The sequence below is a fragment of the Podarcis erhardii genome (assembly GCF_964252035.2).
Source record: "Podarcis erhardii genome assembly, chromosome: 16".
Lineage (NCBI taxonomy): Eukaryota > Metazoa > Chordata > Lepidosauria > Squamata > Lacertidae > Podarcis > Podarcis erhardii.
The window spans coordinates 9,023,211-9,046,758 of NC_138514.1; the positions used below are offsets into that span (position 1 = coordinate 9,023,211).

Sequence of the window (23,548 nt, forward strand, 5' to 3'; positions counted from 1 at the left end):
TCCTAGAACAGCGGTTCTCAACCTGTGGGTTCCCAGATGTTGTTGAACTACAACTCCCATCACCCCTAGCTAGCAAGGCCAGAGCTCAGGGATGATGGGAGTTGTAGTCCAACAACATCTGGGGACCCACAGGTTGAGAGCTGCTGTCCTAGAATATCCCTATTTCCCCTGCTGGTGCCACCACCACTGAGCTCAGAGGGGAGGATGGGCCAGCACTTGTCCTGAGCAAGGGAGCATCCTTTTGCCTCCCATGGCGGCCACTGCTGGCTTCCTCCCATGGGTATCTCGTAGCAGCTGCTGGAGAGCAGGCAAGGAGGGGGAGAGGCTGCCACTGCTGAGGTCCCGCTGTGGGTCTCTGAGGTGTAGGGAGAGGGTAGTGCTAACCTGGGCGGGAAGGAAAAAATGCTTTGTGTGCCCACTTGTAACCTTGCCCCTTCCTAAAATTTATTTATTGGTGTGTGTTTTTCTTCTTGTAAATCTACCAAAGAAAAATGCAATTAAAAAAATTGGGATTGAGGAATTTTCTTTTTTTTTCAAAAAAAATTATTAATTTCCCAAATTTATAACAAATACAACACAACACAAAACATATAAAAAGAAAAACAAACAAACATATAAAATTTCTTCCAATTCAAATCCAAATTAATTTCCATTATTGAATGACTTCCTCGGATCCTTCCTAAGTGATTTTCATTGAATCTCATTTTAGCAATTTTCCAATATTCACTTTCCAATACAATTAACTAGTTCAGATTACTAACTTCCTTTCTTTTCATCATAATCTCAATCCATAGTATTATACAATTCAACATACTTTGATCCTAAGCCAATTTAATACTTGCAAGTATTTCCACTTATGTTATATTATAATATTTAGCTAGATATTCCTTAAATTTCTTCCAATCTTCTTAATGTTCCTCCTCTTTCTGATCGCGGATTCTTCCAGTAAGGTCGGCAAGCTCCAAAAAGTCCAGCATCTTCATCTGCCCATCTTCCACTGTTGGTATTTCTTGTGATTTCCCATTTTTGGCTAGTAAAATTCTCGCTGCAGTTGTGGCTTACAAAAACAGTCTAACGTCTTTTTTGGGCAATTCCATTCCTATTATCTCAAGTAGAAAGGCTTCTGGTTTCTTAATAAATGTATATTTCAACATTTATTTCAGTTCATTATATATCTTTTCCCAGAAGTCTTTCACCTTTGGACATGTCCACCACATGTGATAGAAGGTACCTTCTTTTTCTTTACATTTCCAACATAAGTTATCACTCATATGATAGACCTTTGCTAATTTTACTGGGATTAAGTACCATTATCATTATATTATATGAAATATTATCATTTTCATAATATTTTCCTTTAACACCGTACATGCAGTAAACTTAACCCCTTTCTTCCACAGGGGTTGAGGAATTTTCTCAGGATGGTGGAGGGTGTGCATACTGTGGCCTGTTTGGATAGTGGCAATGGAAATGCTCTATGGGGGACAGGGAATAAATGGGGGGGGTTGAGAAGCGTTAGTTGAGGGGAAGTGAGAAATGTCCCTATTTTCATCTGAAGAATGTTGGAAGCTATGTTTTCCTACTTGTGGGCGTCCTGGAGGAAACTGATTGACCCCTGTGGGGGAAAGGATGACTAGAGAGGCCTTTGGCCTGATCCTCCAGCACCCTTATTAGAGGGACTTGTTGTTGTTTCAGCCTCAGATCTGCTAGCACATGAGATATAGATCTAATAGCTGAAATGTCTGCAGGATCAGACCTGCTAGTCCAGTATTTTGTCCCGGTGGCCGGCCACACACACCCAGGAAGCTCATAGGCAGGGCTCAAGCAGTCTATAATAATCCCTTAATAAGTCCATAATAAGCAGCGTAAAGCAGATTGCACGAGTTGGGTGGAAGCACAGCTGATGCCTCACCCACCCACACCATAATGGAAAAGCAAACAGAACCCCGGGTGTGGACAACCTCTGTAACTGTTGTTACGGGCTGGAAAAAGTCTGCCAAATCTCAACATTGTTATCTATCATTATCATTATCATCATCAACTGCAGCTATTTTGCCCTCTTTTTAAAGCTTCCCTCCTTTCTCCACTCCTCCCCCCTCCCTCTGGCACCCAACAATGCGTCTGCATATAAAACATAGCACCAACAACAATTATTGCCCTGCCAGATTTCCGTCGGCTTTGCAACGACAGAATCACAACAAAGAAATGTGACTTCAAAAGCATCCCGGTCTGTTTCCTATTCAGCCCTTCAAGTACAACTCAATAAGGGAAGCTGACAGGCCGCTCTGTTGAGTGATCACAGCTCCGGCTGTCACACCCTTTTCTTCAGCTGTCAAACGCACCTTCGTCTCTCCTCCCCCTGCCTTGTCTTCCCTTTAGATGGGCGCAGGGAAAGAGGAGCGAGCAGAGACCTGTAGACTTGTCTCCAAGTTGCTAAGCAGGATCTTGCCAGCCACAGAAACAGCAAAAGGGGTGTTTTAGCAGGGGAATAAGGTTGCACTTTCCACTATGTACTCCTGGTTCCTTTTTCTTTGTAAACACCATTCTCCTTTGAAGGCTTTGTTGGGTGGCCTCTTCCTTTCAAAGGTTTTCAACAAAGGGGCAGGAGGTGAACGATACACTTCCTAAGGGTTCCTCTGAGCATTCAAGGTTCAAGGCAAGCCGGAACCCAAGACATCCCCAGCCTGGACGGAATATGCAAAACAAGTATCTTTTTGCTTTCATGCCCTTTCATTCATGAGTCATCTAACCCTTTTAGCCAGCTGAAGTAGCCAGGAGCTTGTTTGCTCGTGGTGAACCCCTCATCCATTTGTATCTTAAGGACCACCTTCTCTCGTAAATTCTTAAGAACACTCTTCTTCCATACATTCCCCCCCTGCATTCTCAAATCATCAGCTGACATCCTACTCCAATCCCTAAATCTCACAAGGCATGGCTGATGGCAACCAAGGCTAGCCCAGGCTCTGTAGTGGTGCCCACCCACTTTGCCAAGTGAGGTCCATTCACCCATTAATGTAAACAGCTTGGGACCTGGGTATCCTAAGGTCCACATTCTTCCATATGTTCCTTCTCACATGTTCTGATCATCATCAGAGGTCCTGCTCCAAGCCCTTCAACCCCTTCATCCATGGCTGATGGCAAACAGGGCTCGGGCATTTTCTGTGGTGGTGCCCCCCATGTGGGCTGCCAATCTTATCACTGCATGGTTTCAGGCAGTTAGCAGACATGACTGTTCAAAAGGCCTTTAGCTGATTCCCCACCACCACCTTGTTTGGTAGTTTTTAACCATGTCTTTGTTTTGTTTTTATGATTGCACTGTATTTAAGTTGGGGATTGTTTTATATTTGGAATATTGTTCTGTTATTCTGACTTGTTAGCTTGGTCTCTGAGGTGCTAGTCCCAACGCCCTGACCAATATACGCTACCAGCTCTATAGCCAATCATGGTCATTGGGTGACCCCCCTCTGAGTTCTAGTGTTATGGGGTGGAAGATAAAAACACATATCCTCTTTTGCCACGCAGCCTTTAAAACTCCCTTTGCAGAAGAGAGCTAAAGCAAGGAATGGGAGGGCTTCTCGAGCTCTCTTAAGACTGCAGTGTCACTCTTTAAGCTTCCCAATCCCAGTCACATCCATCACTTCTTATTAGATAGTATCAGCAGCATAATGCGACTCGACGGATGTAACCAGAGATGGCACGCCAGCCAAAAGGATCTCCAGAAACTTTCAACAACGCTGTTTTCAAAAACCACATGCTTTCCGGCTCTTTTCCTAGAATCAGAGTTTCAAAGGGGAGGTTGTGCTCTGTGCGTGGAAAATTGGGGTCAAGTGGTTGCAAATCAGATCATCATTTTGATGGCCTGATGTTCTGAAAGCTTTGCAATGCTGGCCCAGTTTTCAATCGACATAAAAAGCATCGTAATGAAAGCCGCACTCAGAAGTGCTCCTGTGAGAAGGCAAGCATCGCCCTGAAATGTCCTTCATCTAGAATTGTGTATTGGTTCATCAAGTAGAAACTGGTCCCTGGGGGTGTTTGGGTCTGGCCTATTACTAATCACCAGTAGTTCACGATAACCAAGAATGTCTATGTACTTGGCTCTGGCACTCCCTTTTTCAGCAAGTACGTCATGCAACTCTTACAGAGACAAAACAAAGTCTCTGTGTTGTTGTCCAGCTCTGGAGATCCCTTGATTCAAATTCCTTCTGAAGGCTTTATGATCTTGGGTATTTGCAATGTGCTTCCAGATTTGCTATGCTAAATTGACTTTGCCCAGATTTGACCACCACTATTGAGAAAACAACTAATCCCTGCCAGTTTAATTTGTTGTTCTACACTAATTTATCCTCCAAATCAGAGCAGATCGTGATGGAACAATTAATTCCAAATGCATAACAAAAAACCGCACACATTAATACAGAATTTCAGCTGTACCCAAGCAAGGGGATCATCCCAGGACACTTTCATGCTGCTGCTGTTTATGGGTTAGCCCCACCTATTGCCTATGTGTGGCCCCTGGGACATTCCCAAAAGTGAATGTGGCCCACAGGCTGAAAAGATCCTCCTGCTGCCTCTGAGGTAAAGCCAGTACTTTTTTTCCTGGGGGGATGCAGGGGTACACATCCTCCTAAACATTTTGTGAATCTTTGTACTCTTGTCCATGTACTGTATTTATTTCCCCTGATGTGAACTATGAAATGATGATTGTCTTGAGTCAAAATGAGAGTACCCCTAAACATGTTTTAAGAAAAAAAGCACTGGGTAAGGCCACCAAGTCCCAACAGTAGAGGAGGGAACTCATCAGAGGGCAGTTTGCCTGGGAGCTTCTCAAGCTTAGAGCCAGGGCTGAGTACACAGAAGCATGCTAAAAAGATCTGCAGTTCTAAGCAAGGCAGCTCCTTCTTTTTTGTGTGCATGTGCCCGTGCAACCGCTGTGGTTTAAGGCAACAATGCTTCTCTCTAGCCACAACACCTAAGAAAGCAATATCATTTCAGTCATTCCCTCTGAGCTCTCTTTCCCTCCCCATGCACACACCACCACCCTGTGCAGCCCTGGGTGGGATCAAGAGAGAATCACTCTCACACCTCCGCCCTGTCAAAAGGAACAGGCCTTGAAGAGGCTGCCGACAGGTGAGACAATGCCTACTAATCTCACTCGTCTCTCTGCTGCAGGCCAAGCTGCTTTGACAAGCTGCCGTATTTTCCCATCACCAGCCTGACACAGATTTCCTCCAGGCTTGTGCCACGCCCATTATTTTGCTGTTGACAGAGGGAGGACGGATCTGGGGCTCACTCACTCAGCATCCGCACCGCTGTGCCTTTGCTCCTAAGCAAAGTGAGAATTAAGGAGGTTTCAACACCACACAGAACAGGACTGCTGTGTTGAGTGTCAGGGAAGTTTTGTCCCACCCAGCTAAATGGGGAAGGGCCATAGCCTAGAGGCGGAGCAACTGTCCTGCGTGCAAAAGGTCTCAGATACAGTCCCTGGCCTCTCCTAGTTGGTCTGGGAAAGGCTCTTGCTTGAAACCCCGAGAAGCTGCTGCCAGTCAGTGTATACAGTACTTTGGTTAGCTAACTGAAGTACTTCAGTTTGACTAACTACCAAACATAGCCCTCATCTGAACACAGTGTATTCCAAGTCATATCCAATGATTCCTTAATTACCAGCCCAGTTACCTGCTGTCAAAATCACACTATTCATAATGAGTTCCAAATGAACTAGGTTCAACGAAAACCCAGAAGACAAATTAGGAGTAAGTCAGGTAGGGTAGGGTCAAATTCATTAGCAATGTACTCAGTGGCCTTTACACATAAAGATCACAAATGACCATGTGGTAACACTAGCAAACAGTTCAAATGAGGTAGCATACACAAATCAAAAAAATTATACATTCAACCCGGAGCACAAAATGTTCCCCTTTTCTCCTTCTTCTTTTCTCTTGCAAGTATCAATCTACAAGAAAGAATAAAACCAATGCAAATTCCACCTTTCTTTTGTGGTCTCTACATAAAGCAGAGCAAAATTGGGTACTTTGTCGCAGGGAGTAGCTAACATTGTGTGTGTGTGTGTGCACGTGCACACATGCCAATTAGCTATTGGATGCTAATTGACACACACACACACACACACACACACACACACACACACACACACACACCTTATATGAATAAGGTGTTTGCATCTCTTATGTCATCCAAGGAGCTTAATGTAATGTACCCTCCCCTTCCATTTTATGTTTGCAACAGGCCTGTGAGGCAGGCTAGGCTAAGAGTCAGCAAATGGCCTTGGTCACCCAGGAAGCTTCATGGCTGAGGAGATTTGAACCCTAGTCTCCCAGGTCCTAGTCCTACACTCCAACCTCTATACCACATTGACCCTGAATGTCCTCAGGTTTGGCCTTGTGCATTTGTAGGGATGGGGAAATCAGTCTAGTTCCAGTCTAGTTTTCACTCATATTTATCTGCAATTTAAAAAAATGATTTTCCAGAGGGGGGAAATGCATATAAATAGTACTAAAATATGTACATTTGTCCTGCCAACCTAGCAGTTCCTGCCAACCTAACAGTTCAAAAGCACGTCAAAGTGCAAGTAGATAAATAGGTACCGCTCCAGCGGGAAGATAAACGGCATTTCCGTGTGCTGCTCTGGTTAGCCAGAAGCAGCTTAGTCATGCTGGCCACATGACCTGCAAGCTGTACGCCGGCTCCCTCAGCCAATAAAGCGAGATGAGCGCCGCAGCCCCAGAGTCGGCCACGACTGGACCCTTTACCTTTTTTATGTACATTTGAATTTCCTCCTGAGTTCACATTTCTCAATATCATATGCCTTTCATTTCCATTTGAAAACTCATTTTTGATATTGATACTTTTAAATGAGCTGAGAACCATGTCACAACATTCTGAGAAAGCTGACATGTGATGGACAGCTGCAGTCCAATCAGCACACGACTTGGGAGGTACAATTTGGGTCAGTTAATACTGGGAAGTGTGGAGGAAGTGGATAGGAAAAGGTTTTTCCTCCCTCCATCATAGTGCTAGAACTCGTGGACCTCCAGTGAAGCTGAATGTTAGAAGAACTTTCAGACAGTAAGAGCTGTTCATCAGGAAGTTGTGGACTCTCCTTCACTGGAGGTTTTTAAGCAGAGGTTGGGTGGCCATCTGTCATGGATGCTTGAGTTGAGATTCCTGCATTGCAGCGGATTGGACTTGATGACCCTTGAGGTCCCTCCTACTCTACAATTCTATGAAAATTCAGGACAGACAAAAGAACGTTCTTCTATACCCAGTGCATAGTTAAACTATGGAATCCAGTCTCATAAGGTGTAATGATGGCCATCAACATGATGACTTTAGAAGAGGATTGGACAAATTCATAGTGGATGAAGCCAGCAGCAGCTATAAACCATGAAGACTGTGTTCTGCTTCTACTGTTAGAAATGTAGAGAAGTGAACTCAAGTATTGGGGGGAAACGAGATACAAAACTGTGAGATTTGTCCATCCCTAGTCTGGATCCAACTGTCTGAGTTTTTCTGTATTCCTGGGGCATAGAATCACACAGAATCCTCTTAGCATGCCTGCTGGCCTCCACATTTTCCACTAGCCTCCACAGAGAAGACATGCAAAGGAATGTCTGTTTGTAATGACTGCACAACACACCCAGCTTGTTAATTGCAAAAGAAAATCTCTTGCTGCATCTGAGATAGATTTATGATTGGCTCAAATTCCCTTATCAACTTACACATGAATGCTGGAGAGAAATCTGTGGTGCAGAGGTGTTGTTTTTAATTAATATTTGCAATTGTTCTCATTTTTACTGACCTTGGAAAATCTTGGGGGAAGAGGAGGTGCTTCAATCTGGAGGAGACTTTTTTCCCTGGAACATTGCCAAATCTGCACTAAGCTTGAGGGGGTTTTATTTTTTTATTTTTAGGTTTTTGAAGAAGATACCCACTGCTTTTAAGGAGATGTCAGGGTAGAAATCTCTGGACAAAGAACAAGCCAAAGACCCAATGGTAGGTCTAACAGCACAGCCCCAACCCACCCTCAATGTAGACGTGCCCTACACATGAGTAGCACATGAATAGAGCTTTCATATGGTAAATATTTCATTTGGAATTGGGGAAAAGGAAAATGGCTGGAGCCTATTATGTTTCCAAAAACAGAGGAAGAGAAAGGGTCATGTGTGTACACACACACACACACACACACACACACACACACTTTTCACTGTTCCAAATTGCTCCAGAAGATTGTTAGCCTAGAACAGTATGGAAAACCTGTGACCTATAGGCCAGAAATGGTTCTGCAGTCCCCTGGAATGTGTCCTTCCATAATGTCTCTTGCTTGCCTAGGAAGAGAACTGGGGGAGGGGAGAATGTAGAAACTGCTGGCTTTTGTGTGACTGGAATGGAACCAACCAACTGTAGATTCTGGCCCTCCCTGCCAGATGAAGAACTCGGAGTCCCATCTGTCTTTCTGCCAGAGACTTCAATGCATAAAAGATCAGTACATAGGCAAGGCACAGGTTACAAGATGCACCAGGTATATAAGTGGTTTAGACACTTGGTTTACATGCAAGCTAAGACATTGATCAAACAAGAGACATGCACCTTCTCTCTAATTATTATTATTATTATTATTATTATTATTATTATTATTATTATTATTGCCTGCCCATCTGACTGGGTTGCCTGCAGTGTCCAAGAGAATATAACAACATAATGATAAATCAAACATTTAAAACTTCCTGATACGGATGTCCTCAGAAAGTTGTGCATCATCTGATGGGAGGGCGTTCCACAGGGTGGGCGGAACTACCGAGAAGGCCCTCTCCCTGGTTCCCTGTAACTTCACTTCTTGCAGCTAGGGAACCACCAGAAGGCCCTTGAATAGTGTCCCAGCTGAACAATAGGCTTTTGGCTCCTTCAGGTATACAGGGACAAGGCCGTTTAAGGCTTTAAAGGTCAGCACCAACTTTGAATTGTGCTTGGAAATGTACCGGGAGCCAGTGTAGCTCGTTTAGGATGGGTGTTATATGGTCCTGGCGGCCATTCCCAGTCACCAGTCTGGGTGCCACATCTGACTTTGGCTACCTTTGGCCCTGACTCCACCCACCACTCCCATGCAGTCCCCAGAAGGATATTGTTGGGGGCTGTGGCTCTCAAGAGGAGAAAGCCGCTGTTGGAGGGAGGGCCATTGTTATTACACACATTCATATGTAAACATATAGTTTGCCCATATCTGCACCATCCATTGAAAGTACTCTTATACCACTTTAGCAGTCATGGCTTCTCCCAAAGAATTCTGGGAAGTGTAAACTTCTTAAGGGGGTTGAGAGTTGTTAGGAGACCCCCTCACAAAACTAAAGTGCCCAGGATTCTTGCGGAGAGAGCCATGGCTGTGGAAATGTACTTTAATTGCTTGGTATAGGTGTGATCTTTTTCAGAACAGAGGCAAGGTGAATACATTCAGTTCAGTACTTATTTGGTCTCAAAATAAATGGAACAAAGGTAAGGTAAGCCTTCACGAGGCTAGATGAAGTAAGCCTGCTTTAATAACAGGGTAATTACTCAGACTTAAGTGCACAATCACTTTGCATTTGGCTAAACTTTATGACAGGTGATGACAAGTTAATAAATGAGATGTTTCACCAGTACTTAAACAGCTGTTAACCAGCTACCTCCTGGCGATGGATAGCCCAAAGCAGGGGGGAGGAATTAACCTACTCTGAAGCCAATGCATGGAAACAAGTTATTTTGGTTTGTTGAGCTGGCCTCTGCAATAAATCATCATTAACAATGCTGTCATTTATCAAAGGGAAAAGCTCTTGGTGCAAAAAGCCTTTGAAGTACCAGCACCTATAATTTCCTACCTATAAAAAGGTACCTTTGTGTCTGTGTCATGCCTGAAATTGACAAGAGAGCCAGAAGGGATTGAGGAGTTCATTACTGAATCACACCCATCCAAATAAGCATGCTGCTTATACTGGCAAGCTAGGATGATGGTGGAGGCTTTCATTCACACTCGAACAATGCGGTCAGGAGCAAAGTGGCTCAGAACCACATCTGTCACTATCCGGGTGGTCTCTTTGACCTGCAAGCTATCAAAGCATAGGCCTTGAACTCCTTTCTGTACTAATGCCAGGGCTCAGCCAATGACCGGTACTGTCTGGCTTTGTAAATTGCTTAGATAGCACCCTCTGCTTAATTTCTGCATCTCATACAGATCTCTTGTCTGGACAAGCCAACAACTTAATTGCCTTGGTAGACTTGGTTCTTTCCTTGCCTATTCATCATCATCATCATCATCATCATCATGTATGCATTGCTTCCCATGAGGCATATCAAAGTGATTTACAGTATCAATCACATTGTTTTAGATTTATGAGCATAGGAAGCTGTCTTATACAGTGGTACCTCGGGTTACAGACGCTTCAGGTTACAGACTCCGCTAACCCAGAAATAGTACCTCAGGTTAAGAACTTTGCTTCAGGATGAGAACAGAAATTGTGCGGTGGCGGCGCAGCAGCAGGAGGAGGCCCCATTAGCTAAAGTGGTGCTTCAGGTTAAGAACAGTTTCAGGTTAAGAACAGACCTCTGGAACAAATTAAGCTCTTAACCCAAGGTACCACTGTACAGGGTCAGACCGCTGGTCCATCTAACTCAGTACTGTATATGCTGCCTGCAGCTCTCCAGGGGTTCAGACATGAAAACACCCCTTACCTGGAGAAGCTAGGGATTGCACCTGACACCTTCTGCATGCAAAGCAGATCCTCTTCCATTGAACTGGGGGCCTTTGATTTTCTGTTCCTAGTTCTGTTTCCTCTTCTCTGCACCTCTCAGCTCACTTTCCTATAGTCCCTTGGAGGATGGATCTCCTTGCTTTTCCTCTCTGTGGTTCCTTGCCACTTTGGCCAAACACTTCCATTGTCTGGAAGCCACCCAGAGTGGCTGGGGCAACCCAGTCGGATGGGTGGGGTGCAAATAATAAATTATTACTATTATTTTGCTCTCTTAGCTTTTATTGCGACCCTTATTATGGTCAGTGATGGTTGTAGAACCTTTATAGGAATGCTAGATCAACCTGTTTCATCCCATCAAACCATCCATGCCCTGTTCCTATGTCCTGGAACTCACACATGTTCATCATGCAGTATTCATTTCTCATAAGAGCAGAAACCTCATGCTCCATATCCATAGTGCCAGAGCCACCTCACTAAAATGCCAGCATATGCCCATGATTTGTGGCTCAGGGAAGAACACTTTAGTGGTGAATTTTAGATTGTAAATTACCCTGGGGCAGAAATCTACCGTCTTGTACTCTGAAAATAGCCACATGCTCTGATATAGAAATGAAAACCAATAATTTTGCACCAGCTGAAGATTCTAGATATCGTTCAGAGGCAGCCCCAGTACATACAATGAATTACCGTTACTGAATACTTATGGGTTAGGTTTCCTTTTATGGAGAATTGCAGCATTTGAGAGTCGGGATGTTGGAGAATTTGACAAAAATGAAAATGGGAGTGGAAATTGCCAATGTTCGCTTATTTCTACCATATCTGGAATGGAAATCAGTCCTCTGAGTGCAATCAGCATTTGCTGTCATTGTTGCTTTGGGATATGTAATTGATTGCATTTCCCTCCCATTTGCATTGCCTTTGCATTGAAATGAATGGGGTAGAATGATGTAATGACAATGTAACTTAATGTAAATAACGTGATTTCATTACAATGGACATTGGGAAGAACAATGCAGTGTTTGCGGAAGACAAATTGCAGCAAAATGGAAACAATGCTCGATATGACAAATACAGGGCAGAATGGAAATTGCATTGCCGGGAGGTGGACTAAGTTACCCTCGTGTTCCCTTCCAACTCTACAATTCCATGATTCTATGAAAATGATGACTTCTTACTTTCCTATTTGAGAGTCACACAATTCCTGTGTCCAGGTAGCATTTTACCCATTTCTCTCTGGTTCTTTTCAGGCAATTCCTTACTAGATGAGAGTCTTCAGTCAGATACAGGGTCCTACCCTGGCTTTGCAACCTAGAAGAGAACTGTCCCTGGATGCTGATTTTCCCCATTCTCACAAGTGCACCCCAAACTGCTCATCCATGTGACAGATTTTGCCTGGCCTCACCTCCAGCCATCAATCAACCTGAAAGTCATATCAAACTAATCCTCTCTGGGGAATCAAGAATGAGGATCTTATATCATCCTGCCAGCCAGCTGCAAAAAGAAAGCAACACACCCAAATTATGAAGCAAGAGGAGATGTTCCTTGAACACAGGAACAATGAGCCTCCAGCTTATCACCTAGCTGAAAATCCCTGGGTGTGGGTGATGGGGAAGAGAGCAGAAAGCATCACACATGTATGGGAAGATATGTGTTGGTGTTATGCTTCCAGCCCAGGTAGATGCAAATGTTTCAGATAAACAATTGCTGAATTGTATTACACACACACACCCCAAAAATGATTTAGTTGAGATTCCTGCATTGCAGGCAGTTGGACTAGATGAGCCTCAGGGTCCCTTCTAACTCTGCAGTTCTATTATTCTACTAACTGAGTGGCTAGTCCTGTAATGGCTAGAACACTGGACCTGGAGCATGGATATTTGTGTGCCATTTCCTGTTTATGCACATTTTTGGCAGGGGTATACCTATGTATATAGCATAAGCATGTTCTCACTCTAGGGAACTCCGGACTGAGGGGCCAAATGTGACCATCTAAGCCTCTATGTGGCCCCAAGGACTGTTCAACCTAAATTTTGCACATATACAGCTAAATTAGCATATGCACTTACGGTATATGTCTTATGGGCCTGTGCCCTCAGTCGTTTTGTGTTCCTAGGAAAACACTTATCCCTGCCAGTTGCAGAAAGCTAACAGACATTTTTGTGTGGGCTTCTTACAAGACTGTTCTGTTCCATAGGCAGGTAATAAGCTAAATTGCAAAGAACCTTGATCACAGGATTTTAGGAATATCCTTCTCTCCCTTATCCTGAGTGACTATTGGTCCATCTGGCTCCGTATTGACCACACTGTCTGGCAGAGGATGTCCAGCATTTCAGGCAGGAATCTCTCCCACTGCTACCTGGAGATGCCAGGAATTGACCCAGGGACTTTATGAATGCAAAGCAGGTACTCTACCACTGAGCTACGGTCTTTCCTATTTCTGATAAGAACTTAGACTATAGGAACATCTTGAACTCCCTCTCACTGTGTCTTCTGTCAATTTTACTGATGCCGGGGGGAGGGGGAGTTCATTCAAGCAGGTTTCAGTTGTGAGGAGGAGGAGGACTTTCGGTGGTCTCTTGTCAGTGGGTCTCCTGCTGGATTGAGGACCCTCAACATGTGCCCACCCATGCCAACCCTTGACGCTGTCCCTGCAAACATCACTGCAGAGAGCATTCAAAAGTCTGGATGCCACCATGGAAGGGTGCTCTCCTTGATTATTACCAGTCATACAGCAAATGGTGAGGAAACCCAGAGAAGGTTCTTAGATGATGATCTCAGATACAGGCAGATGCACATGATGGCAGGCAATTTACCTACTGCAATTGTTAGTTTGGTTGTTTACCTGTTACAGTTCCATAATCTAGTTTCTGCCAATGCTCTCAAACCAGTTCACCATTTATAATAATGGCTTATAACAGCGCTGGGAAACCTGTGGTTCTTTGAATGTTGCTGGATTTGGACTACAGCTCCTATCAACCCTGACTCTTGGCCATGATGACCAGGGCTGATGGAAGCTTGAGTCTAAAAACATTTTGAAGGCTATGAATTTCACATCAGTGCCTTACAAATTAGCAGAAGCAGTGCAATATGAGAAAGAGAGTGGGAGAGAAAAATAAGGAAAATAGAAGTGCAAGGCTATTGCATTAGATGGTTCTGGAACTGGAAAGAGCCAAAGGCCACACATGGCCACCACATTGATGGAGGAGGTCCTCATTGTTGGAGCCCTCTCTCTGAAGCAGGCGGGGGCAGCATTTTGTGAACACAGCAGGAGCGGGATTCCTACACCCACCTGACTCTGCCACCAGCAGGAAATTTTCAGTTTTGTTGTATGCCAGTGATATGATCTTCTGCTCTTATGCACAAATTAGCTTGAGGCATCTCTTATCAGCTTTGAGAAACTTTTCTAAGTCTGAACAGCTGGGTATTAATTATGATAAAACAAAGGCTGTTGTTTCTGATTATTTAAAAAATAAGAACTTCCCCATGCCTGGGACGCTGATGGTCATGATATTGTTGAACAAGTCCAATTCTCTTGTTTCCTGGAGGTCGTTATTCCTGGCAATGGAATTAGGAAAAATGAGAGCTTGGGAAGGGACATAGCTCAGTGGTGGAGCACCTGCCTTGCAAACAGATGGTCCCAGCTTCAATATCTGGCATCTCCATGTATGCTTGGGAGATACTCCTGCCTTATATCCTGGAGAACTGCTACCAGTCAGTGTAGACAAGTTACACTGAGTGAGATGGAGCAACTGTCTGATTCATTCCATGCACTGGGGGAAAGTATATTCAGATTACCAGTTTATGAGTTCACACTGCCCAAAACATCCCTGAACTCTACACCAGTCCTGAGTTGCTGTTTTACAGAGGACAGTCCTGTATTGGAAGGAGTCCTCTGTTTGAAGGGCTGTCTAGCCCCAGTCCAGTTTAAAAATAAAGGACAATAAGAAGAGCAGGGCCCTTGAAGTTCCCCATCAATAGTTTTTTTAAAAGTTTCTTGCATTTATATCCCACCTTTCTTCCATCATGGGACACAAAGTGGTGTACCTGTGATTCACAGGTGGTCATCTATCCAGATACTGACCAGATCCAGGCCAGCTGTGCTTCAGCAAGGTGTTGGCCTCGTGTACCTTCAAACCATAATCTTGAGAGCAGCTGGCACCTGAACAACAAACTGAACATGCACAGTCTTCTCCAATATGGTGAGATGTGTTACATTTCTATATTATTATTTATAATAACTATTTCTAAGTGTGTTTCTTTATGTGTAAGTTAGTATGCACAAATGTTATGCAGACCCCTATGACTTTTTTCTTTTCTTCTTGGGGGCGGGGGAGCTGATACATTTCCTCTTTTTCAGCAATGTGTGAATGGGCACGCTACTGAGTTTCAGCAAATGCAGGGTGTGAGCTCTTCTCTGTGTCCTTAATATTGTTACCAGCCACCCCCAGTATTAGCCACGGTTTGTGTTTCCATTGGAAATCAGGCACAGTGGAAACTGTAGCGTCTTTAAGATACAGTCATACTTTGGTTCTCAAGCAGAATGCATTATGGGAGTCCATTCGACTCCCGGAACAGTTTGAAAACCAAGGCGCAACTTCCAATTGGCTGCAAGAGCTTCCTGCACTCAATCAGAAGCTGCAGAAGCCACGCCAGATGTTTGGCTTCTGAAAATTGTTCAAAAACCAGGACATTCACTTCCGGTTTTCGATCGTTCAGGAGTTGAAATGTACAAGTTCGAAGACGTTCAGCAACCAAGGTACGACTGTATATGGTTTTATTTACACATATGTACGGTTGAATCTACTGTGAGAGAGTTCAGAACATTCACATCTCAAGAGGGGCTTGCTTCCTGCAGAAGTGCAACATTAGATTCAAAGGCAGCCAAGCAGCCATCTCTGTGCCTCTGTGCCACCAGCCTGCTCCAGTCACCTGCATGGCTTCTGCCTACCCTCCTCCTTTTTCTTCCCAGAAACCCTTGCCAAATGTGACTTCCTCTTCCGCTTACATCATTGCCCCTTGGCAACCTCCCCCTGTGTGCCTGGCAGTCTCCAGACTTGTGATGGCTTCTTTTAATGGGTTGATGACTGGCCATTTCAGCCTTTGTTAATGGCTTGTGCTGAGCCAACTACGTACGTCAAGCTGGGCTAGCTTGTTATCCTAAACTTAATCAAGCAGTGTTTGGTGCAGTTTTAATCAAACCATGATCGATCCTCACTTTTACTAAATCCAACATTTATGGGGAGTCTGTTCCCTGTCCCCCCCAAAAAAAACACCACCTCAAAACAACATATTGGGAGCTAAAATCAAATTTGAGATGGCAATATAGGTACACTGTTGTGCTCTTGATCTGGAATCAGTTCCTGGCTATGTCTTGAGAACTATATTAGGTTTCCCAAAGATACCCCCATCTGCTCTCTTGCATTTTAAAATAGGTGTGTTGCTATGAGGATGTATCTCTGCATTTTTAAACAAGTGGATGAAAACTTAAAACTATGGAAGCCAAGAGACTTCCCAGACTTTGACTCAGAGCAATCTCAAAGCATCGAAGGTGTCGTGCACCTGCATCCGAGAAAGAGGCGAAACATCAAAGCCTCCTTGGGAAGATTCAGGACCGGAAAGAAAAAGTACTTCTTCACACAGTACAAATGATGAAAATCGCTCCCACAAGTGGCAGTAATGGCCACCAACTTGGATGCTTTTGAAAGAAGATAGATCAAAAGGCTAGTAGTCATGATGGCTGTGTTCCGCCTGCATTGTTGGAGGCAGTATGTTTCTGAATACCAGTTGCTGGAAATTTCAGGAGTGGAGTGTACTGACACACTCAGGTCCTGCTTATGAGTTTCTCATGGCTATCTGGTTGGCCAGTGTCTCATGCGTATCTCCTGGAAGGCTCATTGCCCTTAGTCATTATGTCGTCTCATTATGTAATGATATGAAAGAGGTACCTGAATATGCCTATCTTCCTCTTTCCTCAATGCTTTCCTCTAAGAGTAAGGAATCGGATCTGGCCAGGTGGCCAGATACATATCTGCCCTATACCACACAGAGCTGTCAATCACCTGATTTCACAATTACATCAAGTGAGGATCATCAAGACCATGCAGGGCTTGTGGAGAGTCCTGGGTGGAGCTTTGAAGTGCCTCTGATCAGTATGCTCGAAGTCACCACCTGTTAGGTGATCAGTCAATGCCTACTTTCTATGGGATTGGCTGAGTGAGAGCGAATCTGGCCTGAAATCCTGGAGAACCTCTGCCAGTCAATATAGAGTACTGATATATAGATGGACCAATGGTCTAACTCAGTATAAAGCACTTTCTTATGTACATGGAGATGGACACGAGATAGATCAATAGATCCACACCTTAGTATGACCATAACTAAGGGTTACAGATAGGTAGCCGTGATGGTCTGCCATGGTCAAAACAAAATAAAAAAATTCCTTCCAGTAGCACCTTAAAGACCAACTGAGTTAGTTCTAGGTATGAGCTTTCGTGTGCATGCACACTTCTTCAGATACACTGAAACAGAAGTCACCGGACCTTTCTATATAGTGAGAAGGTGGGGAGGGGTATTACTCAGAAGGGTGGTGGGAATGGGTGATTGGCAGATAGCTGTGATGAGCCTGTTGACGACTCTTAACGACTGCAATAGGTCTAACAGGAAAAAGCAAGGGGTGAGAAGGTGAAAAATGGCTTTGTCATGTATAATGAGATAAGAATCCAATGTCTTTATTCAAACCAGGTCTCTCCATAGTTTTAAGTTTGGTGATAAGTTGCAATTCAGCAGCTTCTCTTTCCAGTCTATTTCTGAAATTCCTTTGTAATAGAACAGCTACTTTGAGATCTTGTATAGAATGTCCTGGGAGATTGAAGTGTTCTCCTACTGGTTTTTCTGTCTTGTGGTTCCTGATGTCGGATTTATGTCCATTTATTCTTTGGCGTAAGGTCTGGCCTGTTTGTCCAATATAGAGAGCTGAAGGACACTGTTGGCATTTTATGGCATACACAATGTTAGACGATGAGCAATTAAATAGTCCCGAGATGGTATGTGTGATGTTGTTGGGGCCAGTAATGGTGTTGTCCGGGTGTATGTGGCAGCAAAGTTGGCATCTGGGTTTATTGCAGGCTCTGGTGCCAGTGTCCGTGTTAAGTCTGGTTATAGTATTATTGTGGGTTAGGAGTTGTTTAAGATTGGGGGGCTGTCTGGAGGCAATGAAAGGTCTTCCTCCCAGAGCTTGAGAAAGAGAACTGTCATTGTCCAGAGAACTGTCATTATCCATTATATTGATACCCAGAGAGAACTTGCTGCAAGACAGACCCAAAAAAGAAAATAACAGAACACCTCTAGTCATCACATACAGCTCCCAAGTTAAAACAGTACAACGCATCATCAGAGATCTACAACCTCTCCTGGACAATGACAGTTCTCTTTCTCAAGCTCTGGGAGGAAGACCTTTCATTGCCTCCAGACAGCCCCCCAATCTTAAACAACTCCTAACCCACAATAATACTATAACCAGACTTAACACGGACACTGGCACCAGAGCCTGCAATAAACCCAGATGCCAACTTTGCTGCCACATACACCCGGACAACACCATTACTGGCCCCAACAACATCACACATACCATCTCGGGACTATTTAATTGCTCATCGTCTAACATTGTGTATGCCATAAAATGCCAACAGTGTCCTTCAGCTCTCTATATTGGACAAACAGGCCAGACCTTACGCCAAAGAATAAATGGACATAAATCCGACATCAGGAACCACAAGACAGAAAAACCAGTAGGAGAACACTTCAATCTCCCAGGACATTCTATACAAGATCTCAAAGTAGCTGTTCTATTACAAAGGAATTTCAGAAATAGACTGGAAAGAGAAGCTGCTGAATTGCAACTTATCACCAAACTTAAAACTATGGAGAGACCTGGTTTGAATAAAGACATTGGATTCTTATCTCATTATACATGACAAAGCCATTTTTCACCTTCTCACCCCTTGCTTTTTCCTGTTAGACCTATTGCAGTCGTTAAGAGTCATCAACAGGCTCATCACAGCTATCTGCCAATCACCCATTCCCACCACCCTTCTGAGTAATACCCCTCCCCACCTTCTCACTATATAGAAAGGTCCGGTGACTTCTGTTTCAGTGTATCTGAAGAAGTGTGCATGCACACGAAAGCTCATACCTAGAACTAACTCAGTTGGTCTTTAAGGTGCTACTGGAAGGAATTTTTTTATTTTGTTTTGACCATAACTAAGGGTGTTCTTTGATCTCAAAGCATGTCGGATAAGGACAGATTTTATTCATTTGAGGTTCCAGCAAATGTGCTTATTTTCTTTGGAGGCTCCAGCAAATATGCTTCTCCAACTTGATGCCCTTCAGATCTTTTGGACTACAACTCCCATCATTCATGGTCATTATGTTCTCTACCCCCCATTCTCTCCTTCTATCTTTCACATTTCTCTTGAAATATAGGAAATCACCTTATACCACATCATATTATTTGGACATCTAGCTGAATATTGTCTACTCTGAGTTGACTGGCAGTGGTTCACCTGCTAGCTGAACCTCCTTTGCTGAATATGGCAAGGACTGAATAAGCTCAGAGTATGAGGTTGAATAAGGGACGTGGGTGGCGCTGTGGTCTAAACCACAGAGCCTAGGGCTTGCCGATCAGAAGGTTGGCAGTTTGAATCCCCAAAATGGGGTGAGCTCCCGTTGTTCGGTCCCAGCTCCTGCCCACCTAGAGGTTCAAAAGCACGTCAAGTGCAATTAGATAAATAGGTACCACTCCGGCAGGTAGGTAAACGGCATTTCCATGCACTGCTCTGGTTCGCCAGAAGCAGCTTAGTCATGCTGGCCACATGACCCGGAAGCTGTCTGCGGACAAACGCCAGCTCCCTCGGCCTATAGAGCCAGATGAGCACGCAACCCCAGAGTCGTCTGCAACTGGACCTAACGGTCAGGGGTACCTTTACCTTTACCGTATGAGGTTGAATGGGGATTTTCCATACCCAAGCCTAGTGCTGTTGCTGTTACTGCACCACAGTGGCCGGACTAGCTGTACCATTGGCAGCCACCTCACACAACATACCCTGAACTCCATAAGGTGACTGTTACCTGCCATCAGATGTGGAGAAAGATACCCCTTTGTTCCCAGTATTGAAACAATATCCAGCCAATTTACTGAAAATACCTCTTTGGGAAGGGTTGTAGCTCAGCAGCTTTGCATGCACGTAGAAGGTCCATGTTCTATCACCAGCATGTCCAGGTAGAGCTGGAAATGCCTCCTGCCTGAAACCCTAGTGAGCTGCTGCCAGTCAGGATAGACAGTACTGAGCTACATAGAGAGGTGGTCTGACTCTGTATAAAGCAGCTTCCTATAGGTCTATTAGGAGAATGAACATAGCTGTGTAATAGAACATCTCTACTGAATGCAGAAGATGCCAGTTTCAATACCTGGGCAAGACCACAGTCTGAAACTCTGAACCTGGAGAGTTGTTGCCACATCCTGAGCTAGATGGACCCAATATAAGATAGTTTCCTATGTTCCAGTCTACCAGTCCAATGGGCTGCATTGCATGGAAGGGCGAGGCCACCATCTTAGTCTTCACCACAGGTGAATCCAAAAGATTTGGGCTGGCCCTGCAAAATGCCACCTGAGGACAGGAAGAAGTTTGGTGCAAACAGTATTTCGGTGCAATGCAGCAGAGAAGGAATCAGGTATGCTGAAGTCTCCTGAGACTGGAAAAGAAAACCAGCATGTCCACACCCAAAATTGCCTTCCTTTGGAATTTGAAATATTGGCAGCCACCATGGCTTCTCTTATGGTTATGTATGCCAGTTTTCCAAAGTCACATACTATGTCATTGTGAAGGAGGACAGAGGTTCTCACTATTAAATAAAAGCAAGGAATAAAGGCTGCATAGACACCATATGTTTAAACTATATCTAAAGCATGTGACTTCCCCAAGCATCTTGGGGACTGTAGTTCACCCCTCACAGAGTTACTGTTCTCAGTGCCTTTAACAAACCACAGTTCCCAGGATTATTTGGGGAATGTTACATGGATCCAAGATCAAAGGATTGCAGGATCAAAGATTACAGGAACTGGTTCACCCAGAGAGTTTCTTGATGCATAATGTGTGAAGTAGCCCTAAGCAATGTTTTAATTTGTTTTAAACTGTTTTTAATGCTTTTTTAAATATTGCTGTAACCTGCCCTGGCAACTTATAATGAAAGGCAGGTACTAAATCTAAATAAGAATAAGAATAATAGAAGTGAAAATGGAAGGAATGCGCCCCAGGTTTTCTGCAGCATAGAATTCATTTCAAGCCACAGTCCTGTATTACTCAGGCCACCTCCCTCTTTAAGTTGAGGTTACAGGAAGCTGAGAGAGGTGTTGTCAGAGGAAGTCAGACTGCCATGGCAACAGGAATGTCATTTCTCCCCTCACAGGGCTCCAGTGCCTTTGAGAGCTGTATGAAAGACAGAAATTCAACAGGTACAGCTTCCCCGGCACAGAGTTGCTTCAACCCTAATGTAGTCCCGTCCCATGAAGGCCACTCACATCTGTGTGCTTTTGCAGCAATGTTCAGGATGGGGTCCCCCCATGGCTGAAAATTGCCTCTCAAATTTTTGTTGTTGTCATCATTACCATTTGTCGTTGCTGCTGTTATCAGAGGCGGTTTTAGGATGGCACGACCGCTGCAGTCACATAAGGTGCCATACTGCAGGGGGCACAACAACAGTGCTATAGAACAGGGCACGAGAGGTAGGGGGCGCCAAATTTTAGCATCGCACAACCCAAAGCCCACCACTGCCATTGTTACTATTATCCGTGACTTGCTATAACAATATTTTCCTGAGCAATGAACAAATAAAACAGCAACTTAGCAAAATCACAGAATGCTGTCAAATCAACACTAACAGCCAATGTTTTCAAATATATTGAAAGCCACCTTAAGATTTCTGATTAGCAGGTGGGGGAATAAATATTTAAAATGAATGCATAAATAGTAAATGTACTCTTTTTTCATGCCTAGACTTCATCGCTGCTCTGGTATTGCTCCAGTCTCAGTCCTGCCCAGACTTTGCCAAATCTCCCCATGCTGCAGGGACTATTTCCTAAGAGGGTCAAACAAGTGCTGTAATAATGCTGATGTTTGATCTCAGTCACAACCATGTAAACATGCCAGAATTGTTGCATCAACCCTGGCGCGGCACAGATGGTAATCCATCTGTAGCATTCTTTGATGCCGTCTCACACAGCAAGGAGCAGTCTGTTAGAGAAAGGTGCTACTCACTTGCAAAGGTTAAACCAGGCCAGATTCAATTCAACTGCTGACATCCCAAAACGGAGAGCTGTGTCTGTGCAAGAAATGTAGGGGTATATCCAAATAGCCCACTATGGAAGCACAGTCTTTCTGTTTTAGTTTGAGATAACAATCTTCTCCCCTGGATCAAGCTTGGGTGAACCTGTTTTTCCTGTTTGCAACTTAAGTCACCCTGCACTGCACTGATTGGCTGTGACAGATGAAGTCACTAACCCAACTTCCACCCTGAAGCAGTTGTTTAACATAAAAAAACCTGGGAAAGGGAACTGGGCTGGCATCAGGAACTGGGCTGGCATTGTCAAGCAGTTGCTTGTTACAGCTGGAGACCATTGCTAATCCCAAGATTGTCATACGGCTCTTCCTTCTTGTGGGGTGGTCCTAGAAATAAATGGAGGGCAAATGGGGAACTGCTCCACCACCTTAGACTGCCCTGCCTTCTTACTTACAACCAGTCAGGGCTCTGCTGGAGTGAATGACAGGTAGAGCCAGCAGAGCCCTGACTGGTTGTAAGCAAGAAGGCAGGCTGGCAAAGGCTGGCTCAGGGCAGTCTCCCTGCCTTCTGCCCTTCCAGTCCCAGTGGGCACCAGTCACCACTGGAGGAGAGCAAATATGCAGTAACAGTAGAGAGCAAGGAAAAGGAGATGGGAAGCCTTGGATAGGAGCCCACTGATAACATATTATCCAGCTCCTCTTCCCGCAGACCTGGAATCATCATTAGGAATGAATACAGTATGGTGGCTGGAGTCCACTGGCCTGGTAGGATGTAAGGCTGGAGGTTAGGTGGAGCCAGAGCCAATGACAAGGAAAGCCAATTCACTCTAGTTTTGTTTGCATCCTCCTTCCTGATACAGTGGTACCTCGGGTTAAGTACTTAATTCTGTTCTTAACCTGAAACTGTTCTTAACCTGAAGCACCACTTTAGCTAATGCACCTGCTGCTGCCACGCCGCCAGAGCACGATTTCTGTTCTCATCCTGAAGCAAAGTTCTTAACCCGAGGTATTATTTCTGGGTTAGTGGAGTCTGTAACCTGAAGCGTTTGTAACCTGAAGCGTATGTAACCCGAGGTACCACTGTAATTTCTACAACTTCAATCCTGAGATTACTAAGGAGGAGGAAGCTGACAGTCAAGGCCGCCCTGGGAACTGGTTGGAAGGAAGGTGGCAGGCTGGTGGAGGGCAGAATGAGATTGGTGGGACAGTTCTCCATTCACCTTAATGGCCCAGCCTCCATTATGGGTGGGCAGCCAAACCAGTTGACACCACAGGCTACTAAATATGTTATTTAATCTTCTGGTTTGTACATCTGCCCAATGAGTTGTTGAAAGCAATAATAATCCAGACAGGGTAGGTGGGTGTGAAATGCAGTGAGTCCTAATTTGTTTTTCTGTCAGTACACACTTGTCAACTCTCTTCAGAGAGCCCATCCCTAAAGGAAACCTTTTTGGTGTTGCTTTCTTTCCTTGACTC

At 44.4% G+C, this 23,548-nt stretch overlaps 1 long non-coding RNA gene across 1 annotated transcript in view; it reads right to left on the reverse strand.

The window, feature by feature from the left end:
- Positions 1-16,768, reverse strand: part of LOC309331297 — a 36,470-nt gene extending 19,702 nt beyond the window's left edge. The window contains exon 1 of the long non-coding RNA XR_014151789.1: positions 16,685-16,768. This is a non-coding gene — a long non-coding RNA (uncharacterized lncRNA). The remainder of the gene's footprint in view (positions 1-16,684) is intronic.
- Positions 16,769-23,548: the final 6,780 nt, after the last annotated feature.